Below are 15,155 nucleotides of genomic sequence, written 5' to 3' on the forward strand. Positions count from 1 at the left end.
AGGGTGTGCTGTCCAGCTCTTTGTTTGAAAAGACTTTCAGCCATTTTGGGCATTACCTAATGTTACATGATTATTGTATTGTTGTGCTTTGCTGCCATCTACTGGCTATTGTTATAACATGTATTATTCCTGTGTTTTACCCACAACACCTTTCGGTCTGTAACTCCTCCTATCTCCTGCTCCTCACTTCCTTCTTCTTCATCACATCCATCTTGACTACACATGCTGCAGGACTGGAGAAAGGATTCTCTTGTTACCACTTTACCTGGCACTTCTAATACCTATAATTCCTACCCTTTCCTCATCCTTCACTTTCCCTCATCTCACCTCATCAAGAACTGTAAATAAATCTGTTGAATTCATCACTGCATCATTATTCCGGATTACCACGCGCAGGTCATTGAGTTGACGCTATATGCCATTGCTTATACAGAGATCCGTGTCACATCCCTCATACACATCTCGCCCCATGTACATCGGTGGCAGAATAGTAACAAGAGACCTAAGTCTTCAGTATCTGTGTGCATATGCATGTCTGCTAGCAAGTCTACCATCTTAGCTAAAGCATGTCTACAAAAGGCACAGTGCATCCGTCTGTAGGAGAAGCACATCATGTTCCTGACACCACAGATGCTCCAGGAGCAGAGTCCACACTAAAGCCCCCGTCTCACATAGCGAGATCGCTGCTGTGTCACGGTTTTGGTGATGCAACAGCGACCTCACCAGCGATGTCGCTATGTGTGACACTTTGCAACGATCAGGCCCCTGCTGTGAAGTCGCTGATCTCTGCAAAGTGTCCTGGACCATTTTTTGGTCGTTGCTCTCCCGCTGGTCAGCACACATCGCTGTGTGTGACCAGCGGGAGCAGCGATCAGGCTGGTAACTATGGTAAACATCGGGTTACTAGGGGCACACGCGCTCCTAGTAACCCGTTGTTTATAATGGTTACGAGCCTGCTAAAGTGAGCGGTAACGTCCCGCTCACCGTAGCAGGCTGGTAACCATGATAAACAGCAGGTTACTAGGAGCGCGTGTGCCCCTAGTAACCCGATGTTTACCATAGTTACCAGCCTGCTCCTGCTTCAGCAGGCTCGTAACCAGGAGCAGGACATCGTGGAAAGATTCTTTCCACGATGTCGCTGCTCCCCTGATCGTTGGTGAGCCTGCCTGTTTGACAGCTCACCAGCGAACACATAGCGACGCAGCAACGATCCCTGACAGGTCTTATCGTTGTCGGGATCATTGCAGCGTCGCTAAGTGTGACAGGGCCTTTACTGCAGAGCAGGATGTACGACCAAAACGTGTAACCAAGCCGACACAATAGATCAGAGAGAACCTGAAGACAACCAGATATGAGCTCCATGATAACATAGATCATTTATGGGCAGAGTTGAGCACTATTTAGCAGCTCTTCCATGTGCTAACAATGACGCAGCAGATTTAACCGCCAAATTGAAGAGTTTATCTGCCGCCTATGATCGCTACCAGAGACTGTCTGTTAAGTACATTGCATTCCAGAGTAACTGTGATATGGATGATGCCCCAGCAGAGCTGGCTGAAAGGGAGACTCTTCTCCAAGAAAAGACCGTATTAGTGTCAGATGCCCAGGATAAGGCAGAACTCGACATCGCACACCTCCAAGAGGTTAGGTCACATTGTACAGCCTCGACCAAAATCACATCTCGGTCTTCCAGATCATCTCAGTCCAGGAAGTCAACATTGTCTGACAAGACACTGGAAATCCGTGCATCTGCAGAGGAAGCTAGAGTAAGGAGCTCCTTTGCTAGGAAGGAGGCTGAAGTAGAAGCCCAATTAAAAAAGCAGGAAGCTGAGATGGAAACTCAATTAAAAATACTCCAAGCAGAAAGGGAAGAAGCAGCAGCCCTCGCTAAACTGAATGTCCTTGAACAAGCACTAGGTTAAGATGCTAATATGAACTGCTTTATTCCAGGAGAAATGGAGGACCCAGCTGATTGCACTACAGACTATGTGCTAAAACATTTACCATCTGTACCAATCCTATAGAGACTAAACCACAACTTAACCCTCATGCCACATCATTCCGTCCTGATCCGTCTCAGTCATATAAGCCAGAGAATTTACATTCCCCAGGGATACCACAAGTTAATTCTGCAACTATGACCGGGAGGTCGGACATGTCTGAATTTGCCAGATATATGATTCGCAGGGAGTTAATAAACATCAGTCTCTCAAAGTTTGATGATTGTGCCGAAAATTATAGAGCCTGGAAATCAACCTTTCAAGCAGTAATCCAAGACCTTAATCTCACCGGCAAGGAACAACTAGGTTTGCTTGTCAACTGGTTAGGCCCTGAATCAGCGGAGCGCATCAAGACAATAAGGGAAGTTCATGTGGACTATTCAGGTGCAGGTCTTATTGCAGCATGGGAGAGACTGGAGCAAACCTACGGCAGCTCAGAAGCTATAGAGTCTGCCTTATTTAAGAAACTGCAAGCCTTCCCAAAAATAACTAACAAGGACAATCGAAAACTTCAAGACCTGAGTGACCTGCTAAAGGAAATAGAATTGGCAAAATTAGACCCACGTCTTTCAGGAGTGAGCTACCTTGATACTGCTCATGGCGTGACTCCAGTAATTCTCAGGCTGTGTGCCCACTATGCGTTTTTCAAGCGCTTATGCTGCGGAATTTCCGCAGGGTAAACGCTTGGGAAATGGTTGGTAATCCACCCCCCCATGGTCCCCAATGACAAGCCGCACTGTCAATGCCCATGCTGCGGATTTTTCCGCAGCGTTTATGCTGCGCTCAAAAATCTGCAGCATGTCCATTAATTTTGTGGACACGCAGCGTAATCGCCGCCATTGACTTACATTGGACCGCGTCATATCCGCATCACTGCATCTGCACAAGCGGATATCACACGGTTCAATGTGCAGATGGTACCCAGGTCTGGAGGAGAGGAGACTCTCATCCAGACCTGGGTACCATTGTACTTGTAAAAAAAAGAATAAAATAAAAAATAAAGATTATATTTACTTTCTGGCGGCCCCCGCAGCGCTTGTTCTCCTTTGCCGGCAAATCGCAAAGGACTGAAGGACCTGCGCTGACGTCATAGTCATGTGACGGCAGGTCTTTCAGTGTACTGCAGCCAGAACGGAGCGAAGCAAGACACCGGGGGCCATCAGAAGGTAAGTATAATATTTATTTTTTATTTTTTACCATTCTCTCGGGTCACACTATATAAATCCATGCCGGTTGCATGGATTTATATAGTGTGACCAAGTTGTCAAGCACTTTCCAAGTGATGCTAAAATCGATTGGAAAGCGCTTGACACCCGCATGCGGAAATACATGTGAAGAACGCTTCACATCCGCATGTACACTGTGTGCAGAATTATTAGGCAAATTAGTATTTTGATCACATGATACTTTTTATACATGTCGTCCTACTCCAAGTTGCATAGGCTTGAGAGCCAACTACCAATTAAGAAAATCTGGTGATGTGCATCTCCGTAATGAGGAGGGGTGTTGACTAATGACATCAACACCCTATATAAGGTGTGCTTAATTATTAGGCAACTTCCTTTCCTTTGGCAAAATGGGTCAGAAGAGAGATTTGATGGGCTCTGAAAAGTCCAAAATTGTGAAATGTCTTGCAGAGGGATGCAGCAGTCTTGAAATTTTCAAACTTTTGAAGCGTGATCACCGAACAATCAAGCATGGATGGGCCAGAGGCTGGATCAGTAAAGGGCAGAGAGCTCCACTCTGACTTACACGCCAGCAAGGTGGATGTGGGGTACTGGTATGGGCTGGTATCATCAAAGATGAACTTGTGGGACCTTTTCGGGTTGAGGATGGAGTGAAGCTCAACTTCCCAGACCTACTGCCAGTTTCTGGAAGACAAATTCTTCAAGCAGTGGTACAGGAAGAAGTCGGTATCGTTCAAGAAAAACATGATTTTCATGCAGGACAATGCTCCATCACATGCATCCAACTACTCCACAGCGTGGCTGGCCAGTAAAGGTCTAAAAGAAGAAAAAATAATGACATGGCCCCCTTGTTCACCTGATCTGAACCCCATAGACAACCTGTGGGCCATCATAAAATGTGAGATCTACAGGGAGGGAAAACAGTACACCTCTCGGAACAGTGTCTGGGAGGCTGTGGTGACTGCTGCACGCAATGTTGATCGAAAACAGATCAAGCAACTGACAGAATCTATGGATGGAAGGCTGTTGAGTGTCATCATAAAGAAAGGTGGCTAAACTGATCACAAATTTTTTTGGTTTTTGTTTTTGCATGTCAGAAATGTTTATTTCTAAATTTTGTGCACTGATATTGGTTTACCTGGTGAAAATAAACAAGTGAGATGGGATTATATTTGGCTTTTATTAAGTTGCCTAATAATTCTGCATAGTAATAGTTACCTGCACAAACAGATAGCCTCCTAAGATAGCCAAATCTAAAAAAAAACACTCCAACTTCCAAAAATATTAAGCTTGGATATTTATGTATTTTGGGTTGATTGAGAACATAGTTGTTGATCAATAATAAAAATAATCCTCTAAAATACAACTTGCCTAATAATTCTGCACACAGTGTATTTGGCAGGAAAAACGCATGCACAATCTGCATGCGTTTTTTCTGCCAGGGAGATGCAGAAATGCTGCAGAAATTTTCTGCTTCATTTCTGCATCGTGGGCACATAGCCTCAAGTTGCCAAAAGGCATGCAGGATAAATGGGCAGACCATGGCTCACGGTATAAAGGGCAGCATAATGTGTCTTTTCTTCCCTTTTCATATTTTTCCAGATTCGTCAGTGATCAAGCTTGGAAGAAGAATGATCCCAGCTTTGACTTCACTGAACCTACTCCACCAGCTTCATCATCATCATCATCATCATCTACAAGGTATGATAACAATATCACCAAACGTAGAGAGTTAAGGAGCACAGTATCCGTGAGAAAGACTGACGTTCCACTTACTGCACCCTCTTTTAACAAAACAAACGCTGTTGTTCCTAAAACTATGGACAGTAACCGTATGTGCCCTATTCACAAAAGACCTCACCCACTTAAGGAATGCCGTGGATTCAGGGCAAAGACTTTGCAGGAATGCAGACATAATCTCAAGGAGCTAGGGATATGTTACAAGTGTTTCGCCTCCTCAGATCACCTTGCTAAGGACTGTAAGGCTGTCATTAAGTGCACTGAATGCAGTAGTGACAAACACGTTACATCTATGCATCCCACACCAGCTCCACAAAATTCACAACCTTCTGCAGCACCCAATCCTGCTCAAAATCATGGCGGGGATTTCCTGATCCAGCTGCAACTGCTGTTTCCTCCTCATGTATGGAAGTATGTGGAGAAGGGACTGGTCTTAAATGCTGCGCTAAAGTATGTCTGGTCAAGGTCTATCCAGAAAGACTACCCGACAAGGCCTCCAAAATGTATGCCATAATAGATGAGCAAAGTAACAGGTCTCTAACAAAGCCAAAACTCTTTGAGATCTTCAATATAAAAGGACAAACGGCTCCGTACACCCTCAACACCTGTTCTGGTCATATTGAGACTTCTGGTAGGAGAGCCTCTGGGTACATTATCTCTTCAATCAAGGGGAACGTGCACATACCCTTGCCAACTTTAATTGAATGTGACCAGATACCTGATAACATGGAAGAAATTCCTACGCTTCATCACCCCCACTTGAGGCACTTAACTAATGAAATTCCTCCACTGGACAGGAATGCTGATATTCTAATCCTACTGGGGAGAGACATTCTAACGGTCCACAAAGTACGCCAACAATGCAATGGCCCAGATGATGCTTCATATGCCCAAATACTTGATCTAGGCTTGGTAATCGTGGGCAATGTATGTCTGGATAAGAGTCACAAGGCATCCGAAGTCAACTCCTTTAAAACGTATGTACTTCAAAATGGTTGCACAACTCACTTCAAACCATGCTCTCATCAGTACGAGGTGAAAGAAAGGTTCTCTGACTTCATCCAAGAGCCTGACATCATTCCCACTCCCTATGGTGACGACTTAGGGAGAACAGTGTTTCGCACAACACAAGATGACAACAAGGTGGCCTTATCCATAGAAGACAAGGAATTTATTAAAATAATGGTCAGTGGATTCTTCAAGAACGAATCTGACCATTGGGTCGCTCCCTTACCCTTCAAGGGTACAAGGGCCATGCTTCCTAACAACCAAGAACAGGCCTTATCAAGGTTCACCTCACTGCAGAGAACATTGCAAAATAAGCCTGAAATGAAGGACCATTTTGTAGCATTTATGGAGAAGATATTTTGCAATGACCACGCAGAGCCAGCTCCACCCTTGCAAGCTAATAAAGAATGCTGGTATCTACCTTCCTTTGGAGTAATAATAATAATAATCTTTTTATTTATATAGCGCCAACATATTCCGCAGCGCTTTACAATTCAGACAATTTCCAAGAAAGCCTAAACAAATCAGAGTGGTGTTCGATTCAAGCGCCAAACATGATGGTGTATCTCTGAACGATGTTCTCCTCACTGGTCCCAACCTGACTAATAACCTGGTGGGAGTGCTCATGAGATTCAGAAAAGAGCCAGTCGCCATTACTGCTGACATTGAACAAATGTTCCATTGTTTCATCGTGCGACAAGATCACAGAAATTATCATACAGTGGTGGCCAAAAGTATTGGCACCCCTGCAATTCTGTCAGATAATACTCAGTTTCTTCCTGAAAATGATTGCAATCACAAATTCTTTGGTATTATTATCTTCATTTAATTTGCTTGCAAGGAAAAAACACAAAAGAGAATGAAGCAAAAATCAAATCATTGATCATTTCACACAAAACTCCAAAAATGGGCCAGACAAAAGTATTGGCACCCTCAGCCTAATATTTGGTTGCACAACCTTTAGCCAAAATAACTGCGAACAACCGCTTCCGGTAACCATCAATGAGTTTCTTACAATGCTCTGCTGGAATTGTAGACCATTCTTCTTTGGCAAACTGCTCCAGGTCCCTGATATTTGAAGGGTGTCTTCTCCAAACTGCCATTTTGAGATCTCTCCACAGGTGTTCTATGGGATTCAAGTCTGGACTCATTGCTGGCCACCTTAGAAGTCTCCAGTGCTTTCTCTCAAACCATTTTATAGTGCTTTTGGAAGTGTTTTTTGGGTCATTGTCCTGCTGGAAGACCCATGACCTCTGAGGGAGACCCAGCTTTCTCACACTGGGCCCTACATTATGCTGCAAAATTTGTTGGTAGTCTTCAGACTTCATAATGCCATGCACACGGTCAAGCAGTCCAGTGCCAGAGGCAGCAAAGCAACCCCAAAGCATCAGGGAACCTCCGCCATGTTTGACTGTAGGGACCATGTTCTTTTCTTTGAATGCCTCTTTTTTTTTCCTGTACACTCTATGTTGATGCTTTTTCCCAAAAAAGCTCTACTTTTGTCTCATCTGACCAGAGAACATTCTTCCAAAATGTTTTAAGCTTTCTCAGGTAAGTTTTGAGAAACTCCAGTCTGGCTTTTTTATGTCTCGGGGTAAGAAGTGGGGTCTTCCTGGGTATCCTACCATACAGTCCCTTTTCATTCAGACACCGACGGATAGTACGGGTTGACACTGTTGTACCCTCGGACTGCAGGGCAGCTTGAACTTGTTTGGATGTTAGTCAAGGTTCTTTATCCACCATCCGCACAATCTTGCGTTGAAATCTCTTGTCAATTTTTCTTTTCCGTCCACATCTAGGGAGGTTAGCCACAGTGCCATGAGCTTTAAACTTCTTGATGACACTGCGCACGGAAGACACAGGAACATTCAGGTCTTTGGAGATGGACTTGTAGCCTTGACATTGCTCATGCTTCCTCACAATTTGGTTTCTCAAGTCCTCAGACAGTTCTTTGGTGTTCTTTCTTTTCTCCATGCTCAATGTGGTACACACAAGGACACAGGACAGAGGTTGAGTCAACTTTAATCCATGTTAACTGGCTGCAAGTGTGATTTAGTTATTGCCAACACCTGTTAGGTGCCACAGGTAAGTTACAGGTGCTGTTAATTACACGAATTAGAGAAGCATCACATGATTTTTCAAACAGTGCCAATACTTTTGTCCACCCCCTTTTTAGGTTTGGTGTGGAATTGTATCCAATTTGGCTTTAGGACAATTCTTTTTGTGTTTTTTCATTGAAGACAAATTAAATGAAGATAATAATACCAAAGAATTTGTGATTGCAATCATTTTCAGGAAGAAACTGAGTATTATCTGACAGAATTGCAGGGGTGCCAATACTTTTGGCCACCACTGTATATTATTTTCTATGGCACCGAGACAACGACACCAGCAAGGAAATGGTTGAATACCGCATGAAAGTGCACGTGTGTAGCGTCGGCGTCCCTACCTCCTGCTAGGCAGGGACGCTGTTCCCCTCACCTCTCTGCTCCGAGCCCGGCGTCCTCCTCCCGCTCTGCTGGCAGCGCGCGCTCCTTCCCGGCCACGGTGCTTAGGGCGCGCGCGCGCTCCCACCCTCTTAAAGGGGCCGCGCGTGCCGTCCTAAGGAGTCCCCGGCCAATGGCCGGAGGACTTCACCATATATAAGGCACCTCCTCCAAAATGGAGGTGCCCGAGCAATGTTGTTGCACTGTTCACTACTCTGCTTCAGCCCTCAGGTCCCGTTTCCAGTTACCTGCCAGTTTCCTGACAGTTTGCTGTCTGATTCCTGCCTGTTATCCGCTTACCTGCTTGCTAGCCTGAGGTCCGACGGTCTGCCTTCCGACATCTGTCAGTCTGTCTATGGACCAGCTTGCCCGCTCACCTGGGAGCGCTCACCTGCTACCTGTCTGCTAGCCTACCTGGAGGCTCCGCCATCACGTGCTGTGACCACCTGCCAGTCCAGAGACTCTTGCCCGCTCACCTGGGAGCGCTCATCTGCTACCTGCCTGTTAGCCTACCTGGAGGCTCCGCCGTCACGTGCTGTGACCACCTGCCAGTCCAGAGACTCTTGCCCGCTCACCTGGGAGCGCTCATCTGCTACCTGCCTGTTAGCCTACCTGGAGGCTCCGCCGTCACGTGCTGTGACCACCTGCCAGTCCAGAGACTCTGGTCCGCTCACCTGGGAGCGCTCATCTGCTACCTGCCTGTTAACCTACCTGGAGGCTCCGCCGTCACATGCTGTGACCACCTGCTTATCCAGAAACTCTCGCCTGCTCACCTGGGAGCACACATCTGCCATCTGCCTGCTAGCCTACCTGGAGGCTCAGCCGTCACAGGTCGTACCTACCCTTTATCCAGAGACTGTCCCGGTCACTTGCCGTGACCTCCTGCCCGTTTACCCAGAGACTGTCCCGGTCACTTGCCGTGACCTCCTGCCCGTTCACCCAGAGACTGCCCCGGTCACTTGCTGTGACCTCCTGCCCATTTACCTAGAGACTGTCCCGGTCACTTGCCGTGACCTCCTGCCCGTTCACCCAGAGACTGCCCCGGTCACTTGCTGTGACCTCCTGCCCGTTTACCCAGAGACTGTCCCGGTCACTTGCCGTGACCTCCTGCCCGTTTACCCAGAGACTGTCCCAGTCACCTGCTGTGACTACCTGCCTGTCTTCCCTGGTCGCCACCCGCTTCCTTACAAGGACCGCCCCCTTGTATAAGTTGCTCAGAGGTTCCGCCTCCCAGACCCGTTACAGTTTGCTCGGGCCATGGAACCCGGTGGCACCCAAGCTCCCTCGCTCTCGGACCTTTGTCATGAACTGTCCCGTCAGAGGTCCCAACAGGAGTCCATCCTGAGTCACCTGCGGAATGTCAATTCTCGCCTGGACACTCTGACTGCTCCACTAGCAACCACCGCTAGTGTCATGACTCGCAACCCGGCAGCTCCGCTGCCCACCAATACCATGGTATCCTGCTCCGGACCCCGGCTTTCTGCACCTCCTCGCTTCGGAGGCGACTCCGCTCAGGCTCGGGGCTTCATAAACCAGTGCACCCTGCACTTTGAACTCCTGTCCCACCAGTTTAACTCCGACCGGGCCAAAGTAGCCTTCATCATGTCCCACCTCACGGGGGAGGCACTGGCTAGGCTAAATCCTCTATGGGAGAGAGGAGACCCCCTGGTGTCCGACTTGCCTGCCTTTCTCACGGCTTTCCTGAAAGTCTTCGACGAACCCGGACGGAAGACCTCATCCGCATCGTCTCTGCTACGCCTCCGTCAGGGAAGTCTCACCGTGGGCCAATATGCCATACGGTTCCGTACCCTTGCCTCGGAGCTGGCCTGGGATAACGACGCTCTGGTATCTGTCTTCTGGGAGGGTCTGTCCGGCCGTATTAAAGATGAACTCGCCGGTCGGGACATTCCTACCACTCTCGATGACTTAATAACTCTTGCCACCCGGATTGACCTACGGTTCCAGGAGCGTGCCAAAGAGGTCACCCATGAGAAGAGGTTTCCACGTCTAGCTCCTACCTTCCAGAAACCCGTCACTCCCTCCGTTTCTCCCCAGGTACACTCTCCTGAGCCAATGCAGGTCGACCAGATCAAGATGGTCAAAACCCGTCAGGACTTACGCCGTGCCGAGGGGAGCTGCTTCTACTGTGGCAGCAAGGAGCACCGGATCCGTACCTGCCCGGAGAGGTTGGTAAACGCCTGTGTCTAGGTTCGCTCAGAGAGGTCGACCTAGACAAGAATAAATCCTCTCCATCTCTGCTGCTGTCAGTCTCAATTATCTGCGGGGAGAACCGTTATTTCGAACTAGCCCAACTTGACTCTGGAGCAGCCGGGAATCTTATTTCACAGTCCCTGGTAGAAAAACACCGCATTCCCACCAAACCTCTGGCTGTACCCTTATCTGTCGCTGCCGTGGATGGGGGCCTCTTACCACGTCCCATCCAACTCATCACCGAATCCATTACTCTGCAGGTGGGAATGCTGCATTCTGAGAGCATCTCTTTTCATGTTCTGCCTGGACTCTCTCACGCCCTCTTACTAGGCCTACCTTGGCTCCAGAAACATGCACCCGTGCTTGACTGGAAGACCGGAGAAGTCCTTCGTTGGGGACAGGACTGCCATAAGACTTGTTTGGTTCCCGTTCATCCCGTCTGTCCTTCTCCTACCCCAACTAATCTACCTGGACTTCCGATTCCTTATTGGTCATTTGCTGATGTCTTTAATAAAAAGGAGGCAGAGACATTACCCCCTCATAGGCCATACGACTGTCCTATCGACCTGTTACCCGGTACTACGCCTCCCCGTGGTCGTATTTACCCATTGTCCGCTGCTGAGACCCGGTCAATGTCCGAATATATTGAGGAGAATCTGGCCCGGGGATTCATCCGGAAATCTACCTCCCCGGCAGGAGCAGGCTTCTTTTTCGTTAAAAAGAAGGACGGCTCTCTCCGTCCCTGTATAGACTATAGAGGCCTTAACCAGATCACGGTGAAGAATAAGTACCCCCTTCCGCTCATTCCGGAATTATTTGATTGTCTGAGGGGGGCTAGAATCTTCACCAAACTGGACCTCCGTGGGGCATACAACCTGGTCCGTATCCGTCAGGGGGATGAATGGAAGACGGCATTCAACACCCGGGACGGCCACTATGAATATCTGGTAATGCCCTTTGGTCTCTGTAACGCTCCTGCCGTCTTTCAAGAGTTGGTCAATGACATCTTCCGGGACCTTCTCTACTCCTGCGTAGTGGTGTACCTGGACGACATCTTGGTCTTCTCTCCGGATCTCCAGACTCACCGGAGGGATGTTCGTCAGGTCCTGCTCAGGCTCAGGCAGAATCACCTCTTCGCTAAATATGAGAAGTGCCTCTTTGAGCAGACCTCGCTTCCGTTTTTGGGCTACATTATTTCTCAGACCGGCCTCCGAATGGATCCAGAGAAACTGTCTGCCATCGAGAAATGGCCTCGACCGGAGGGGTTGAAGGCTATTCAGCGGTTCCTGGGCTTCGCCAACTACTACCGCCTCTTCATACCGCACTTCTCTTCCCGGACTGCCCCAATTTCCGCGCTCACCCGTAAGGGCACTAATCCCAGAGAGTGGCCGCCCGAAGCAGAGGAGGCCTTTCTTTCTTTAAAACAGGCCTTCTCTTCCGCCCCGGTGCTGCATCGCCCGGACGGCAACAAGCAGTTCTTCCTGGAAGTTGACGCCTCCTCCTCTGGAGCCGGTGCGGTACTTACCCAAAAATCGTCTTCCGGGAGAATGGTAACTTGTGGCTTCTTCTCCAAACTCTTCTCCTCTTCTGAGCGCAACTATTCCATAGGAGACCGAGAGTTATTGGCCATCAAGCTGGCATTGGAGGAGTGGCGTTACCTACTCGAGGGGGCTCTTCACCCGGTAATAATTTATACTGACCATAAGAACTTGGCTTGCCTCCAGCATGCCCAGAGACTTAACCCGCGCCAAGCCCGGTGGTCCTTGTTTTTTGCTCGTTTTGATTTTGTTCTTCATTTTCGCCCGGCTGACAAAAACATCAAAGCGGACGCCTTGTCCCGATCCTTTCTGGTGTCTGACCTCGAGGAAGAACCTAAACATATCATCGATCCCGCCAGAGTAATGCAGGTGGCTCCCGTGAGTCTAAATCGTCTCCCTCCCGGTAAGACGTTCGTATCGGTACCTGATCGGGAGAGGATCCTACACGGGGGTCATTCGTCTAAACTAGCTGGCCACGCTGGTCAGAAAAAGACCCTCCAGCTTATTACCCGGCACTACTGGTGGCCTACCCTGCACAAGGACGTAATAGACTTTGTTTCTGCCTGTGTGTCCTGCGCCCGCAACAAAGTCCCGAGACACCTGCCAGCCGGTCGCCTCCTTCCGCTTCCTGTACCTGCTGCCCCCTGGCAGCATATAGCTATGGATTTCATAACTGATCTCCCCGTCTCTGCCGGTTGTACGGTCATTTGGGTGGTCGCTGACCGCTTTTCCAAGATGGCTCACTTTATTCCCCTGCCAGGCCTCCCGTCTGCACCCGAGCTGGCTAAAGACTTTATCCGCCACATCTTCCGTCTTCATGGCCTGCCCCTCCACATCGTGTTGGATCGTGGGGTTCAGTTCACCTCACGTTTCTGGAGAGCCACTTGTAAATTGCTAGACGTCACCCTGGACTTCTCCTCCGCTTACCATCCACAGTCTAATGGTCAAGTGGAGCGGATCAATCAGATCCTGACCAGTTACCTCCGGCACTTCGTTAATGCCCACCATTCTGACTGGGTGGATCTCCTGCCATGGGCCGAATTCTCTTACAACAATCACGAGAGCGAATCTTCCTCCAAATCCCCGTTTTTTGTAGTCTTCGGTCAGCATCCTCGGATCCCATTTCCCGTCTCCACCTCGGTGGATAATCCGGCTGCGGAATCTCTTGTTAACAAATTTTCCTCCATGTGGGAGAGTACCCGGTCCGCACTCCTTCAGTCGTCCGAGCGTATGAAAAGACATGCTGACAAAAAACGTCTGGATCCTCCTCAATTCCGTCCAGGGGATAAGGTCTGGCTCTCGTCCAAGTATGTCCGGCTCAAGATTCCTTCCTATAAGTTAGGGCCTCGGTTCATCGGTCCTCTGGAGATCATCAGTCAGATCAACCCGGTGGCCTATAAATTGAAACTCCCGGCCAACTTGCGGATCCCTAACTCCTTCCATGTATCTCTCCTCAAACCCGTGGTACTTAATTCTTTTTCCAAGTCTACAGGTACGCCTCCTGCTCCGGTTTCCGCTGAAAACGAGTTTGAGGTAGAGAACATTCTGGCCACAAAAAGGGTAAGAGGAAAGACCTTTTTTCTAGTAGATTGGAGGGGGTTTGGTCCTGAGGAGAGAACGTGGGAGCCCCGGGAGAACATCCATGCCCCTCTCACCCTTGCTAAATTTCTGTCTGGCCTAAAAAAGGGGGGGCCTAAAGGGGGGGGTACTGTAGCGTCGGCGTCCCTGCCTCCTGCTAGGCAGGGATGCTGTTCCCCTCACCTCTCCGCTCCGAGCCCGGCGTCCTCCTCCCGCTCTGCTGGCAGCGCGCGCTCCTTCCCGGCCACGGTGCTTAGGGCGCGCGCGCTCCCCCCCTCTTAAAGGGGCCGAGCGCCGTCCTAAGGAGTCCCCGGCCAATGGCTGGAGGACTTCACCATATATAAGGCACCTCCTCCAAAATGGAGGTGCCCGAGCAATGTTGTTGCACTGTTCACTACTCTGCTTCAGCCCTCAGGTCCCGTTTCCAGTTACCTGCCAGTTTCCTGCCAGTTTGCTGTCTGATTCCTGCCTGTTATCCGCTTACCTGCTTGCTAGCCTGAGGTCCGACGGTCTGCCTTCCGACATCTGTCAGTCTGTCTATGGACCAGCTTGCCCGCTCACCTGGGAGCGCTCACCTGCTACCTGTCTGCTAGCCTACCTGGAGGCTCCGCCGTCACGTGCTGTGACCACCTGCCAGTCCAGAGACTCTTGTCCGCTCACCTGGGAGCGCTCATCTGCTACCTGCCTGTTAGCCTACCTGGAGGCTCCGCCGTCACGTGCTGTGACCACCTGCCAGTCCAGAGACTCTTGCCCGCTCACCTGGGAGCACTCATCTGCTACCTGCCTGTTAGCCTACCTGGAGGCTCCGCCGTCACGTGCTGTGACCACCTGCCAGTCCAGAGACTCTGGTCCGCTCACCTGGGAGCGCTCATCTGCTACCTGCCTGTTAACCTACCTGGAGGCTCCGCCGTCACATGCTGTGACCACCTGCTTATCCAGAGACTCTCGCCTGCTCACCTGGGAGCACACATCTGCCATCTGCCTGCTAGCCTACCTGGAGGCTCAGCCGTCACAGGTTGTACCTACCCTTTATCCAGAGACTGTCCCGGTCACTTGCCGTGACCTCCTGCCCGTTTACCCAGAGACTGTCCCGGTCACTTGCCGTGACCTCCTGCCCGTTCACCCAGAGACTGCCCCGGTCACTTGCTGTGACCTCCTGCCCATTTACCCAGAGACTGTCCCGGTCACTTGCCGTGACCTCCTGCCCGTTCACCCAGAGACTGCCCCGGTCACTTGCTGTGACCTCCTGCCCGTTTACCCAGAGACTGTCCCGGTCACTTGCCGTGACCTCCTGCCCGTTTACCCAGAGACTGTCCCGGTCACCTGCTGTGACTACCTGCCTGTCTTCCCTGGTCGCCACCCGTTTCCTTACAAGGACCGCCCCCTTGTATAAGTTGCTCAGAGGTT

Source organism: Phyllobates terribilis, unplaced genomic scaffold (genome assembly GCF_046119375.1).
Source record: "Phyllobates terribilis strain yellow unplaced genomic scaffold, ASM4611937v1 Scaffold_36__1_contigs__length_13169755, whole genome shotgun sequence".
Classification (NCBI taxonomy): domain Eukaryota; kingdom Metazoa; phylum Chordata; class Amphibia; order Anura; family Dendrobatidae; genus Phyllobates; species Phyllobates terribilis.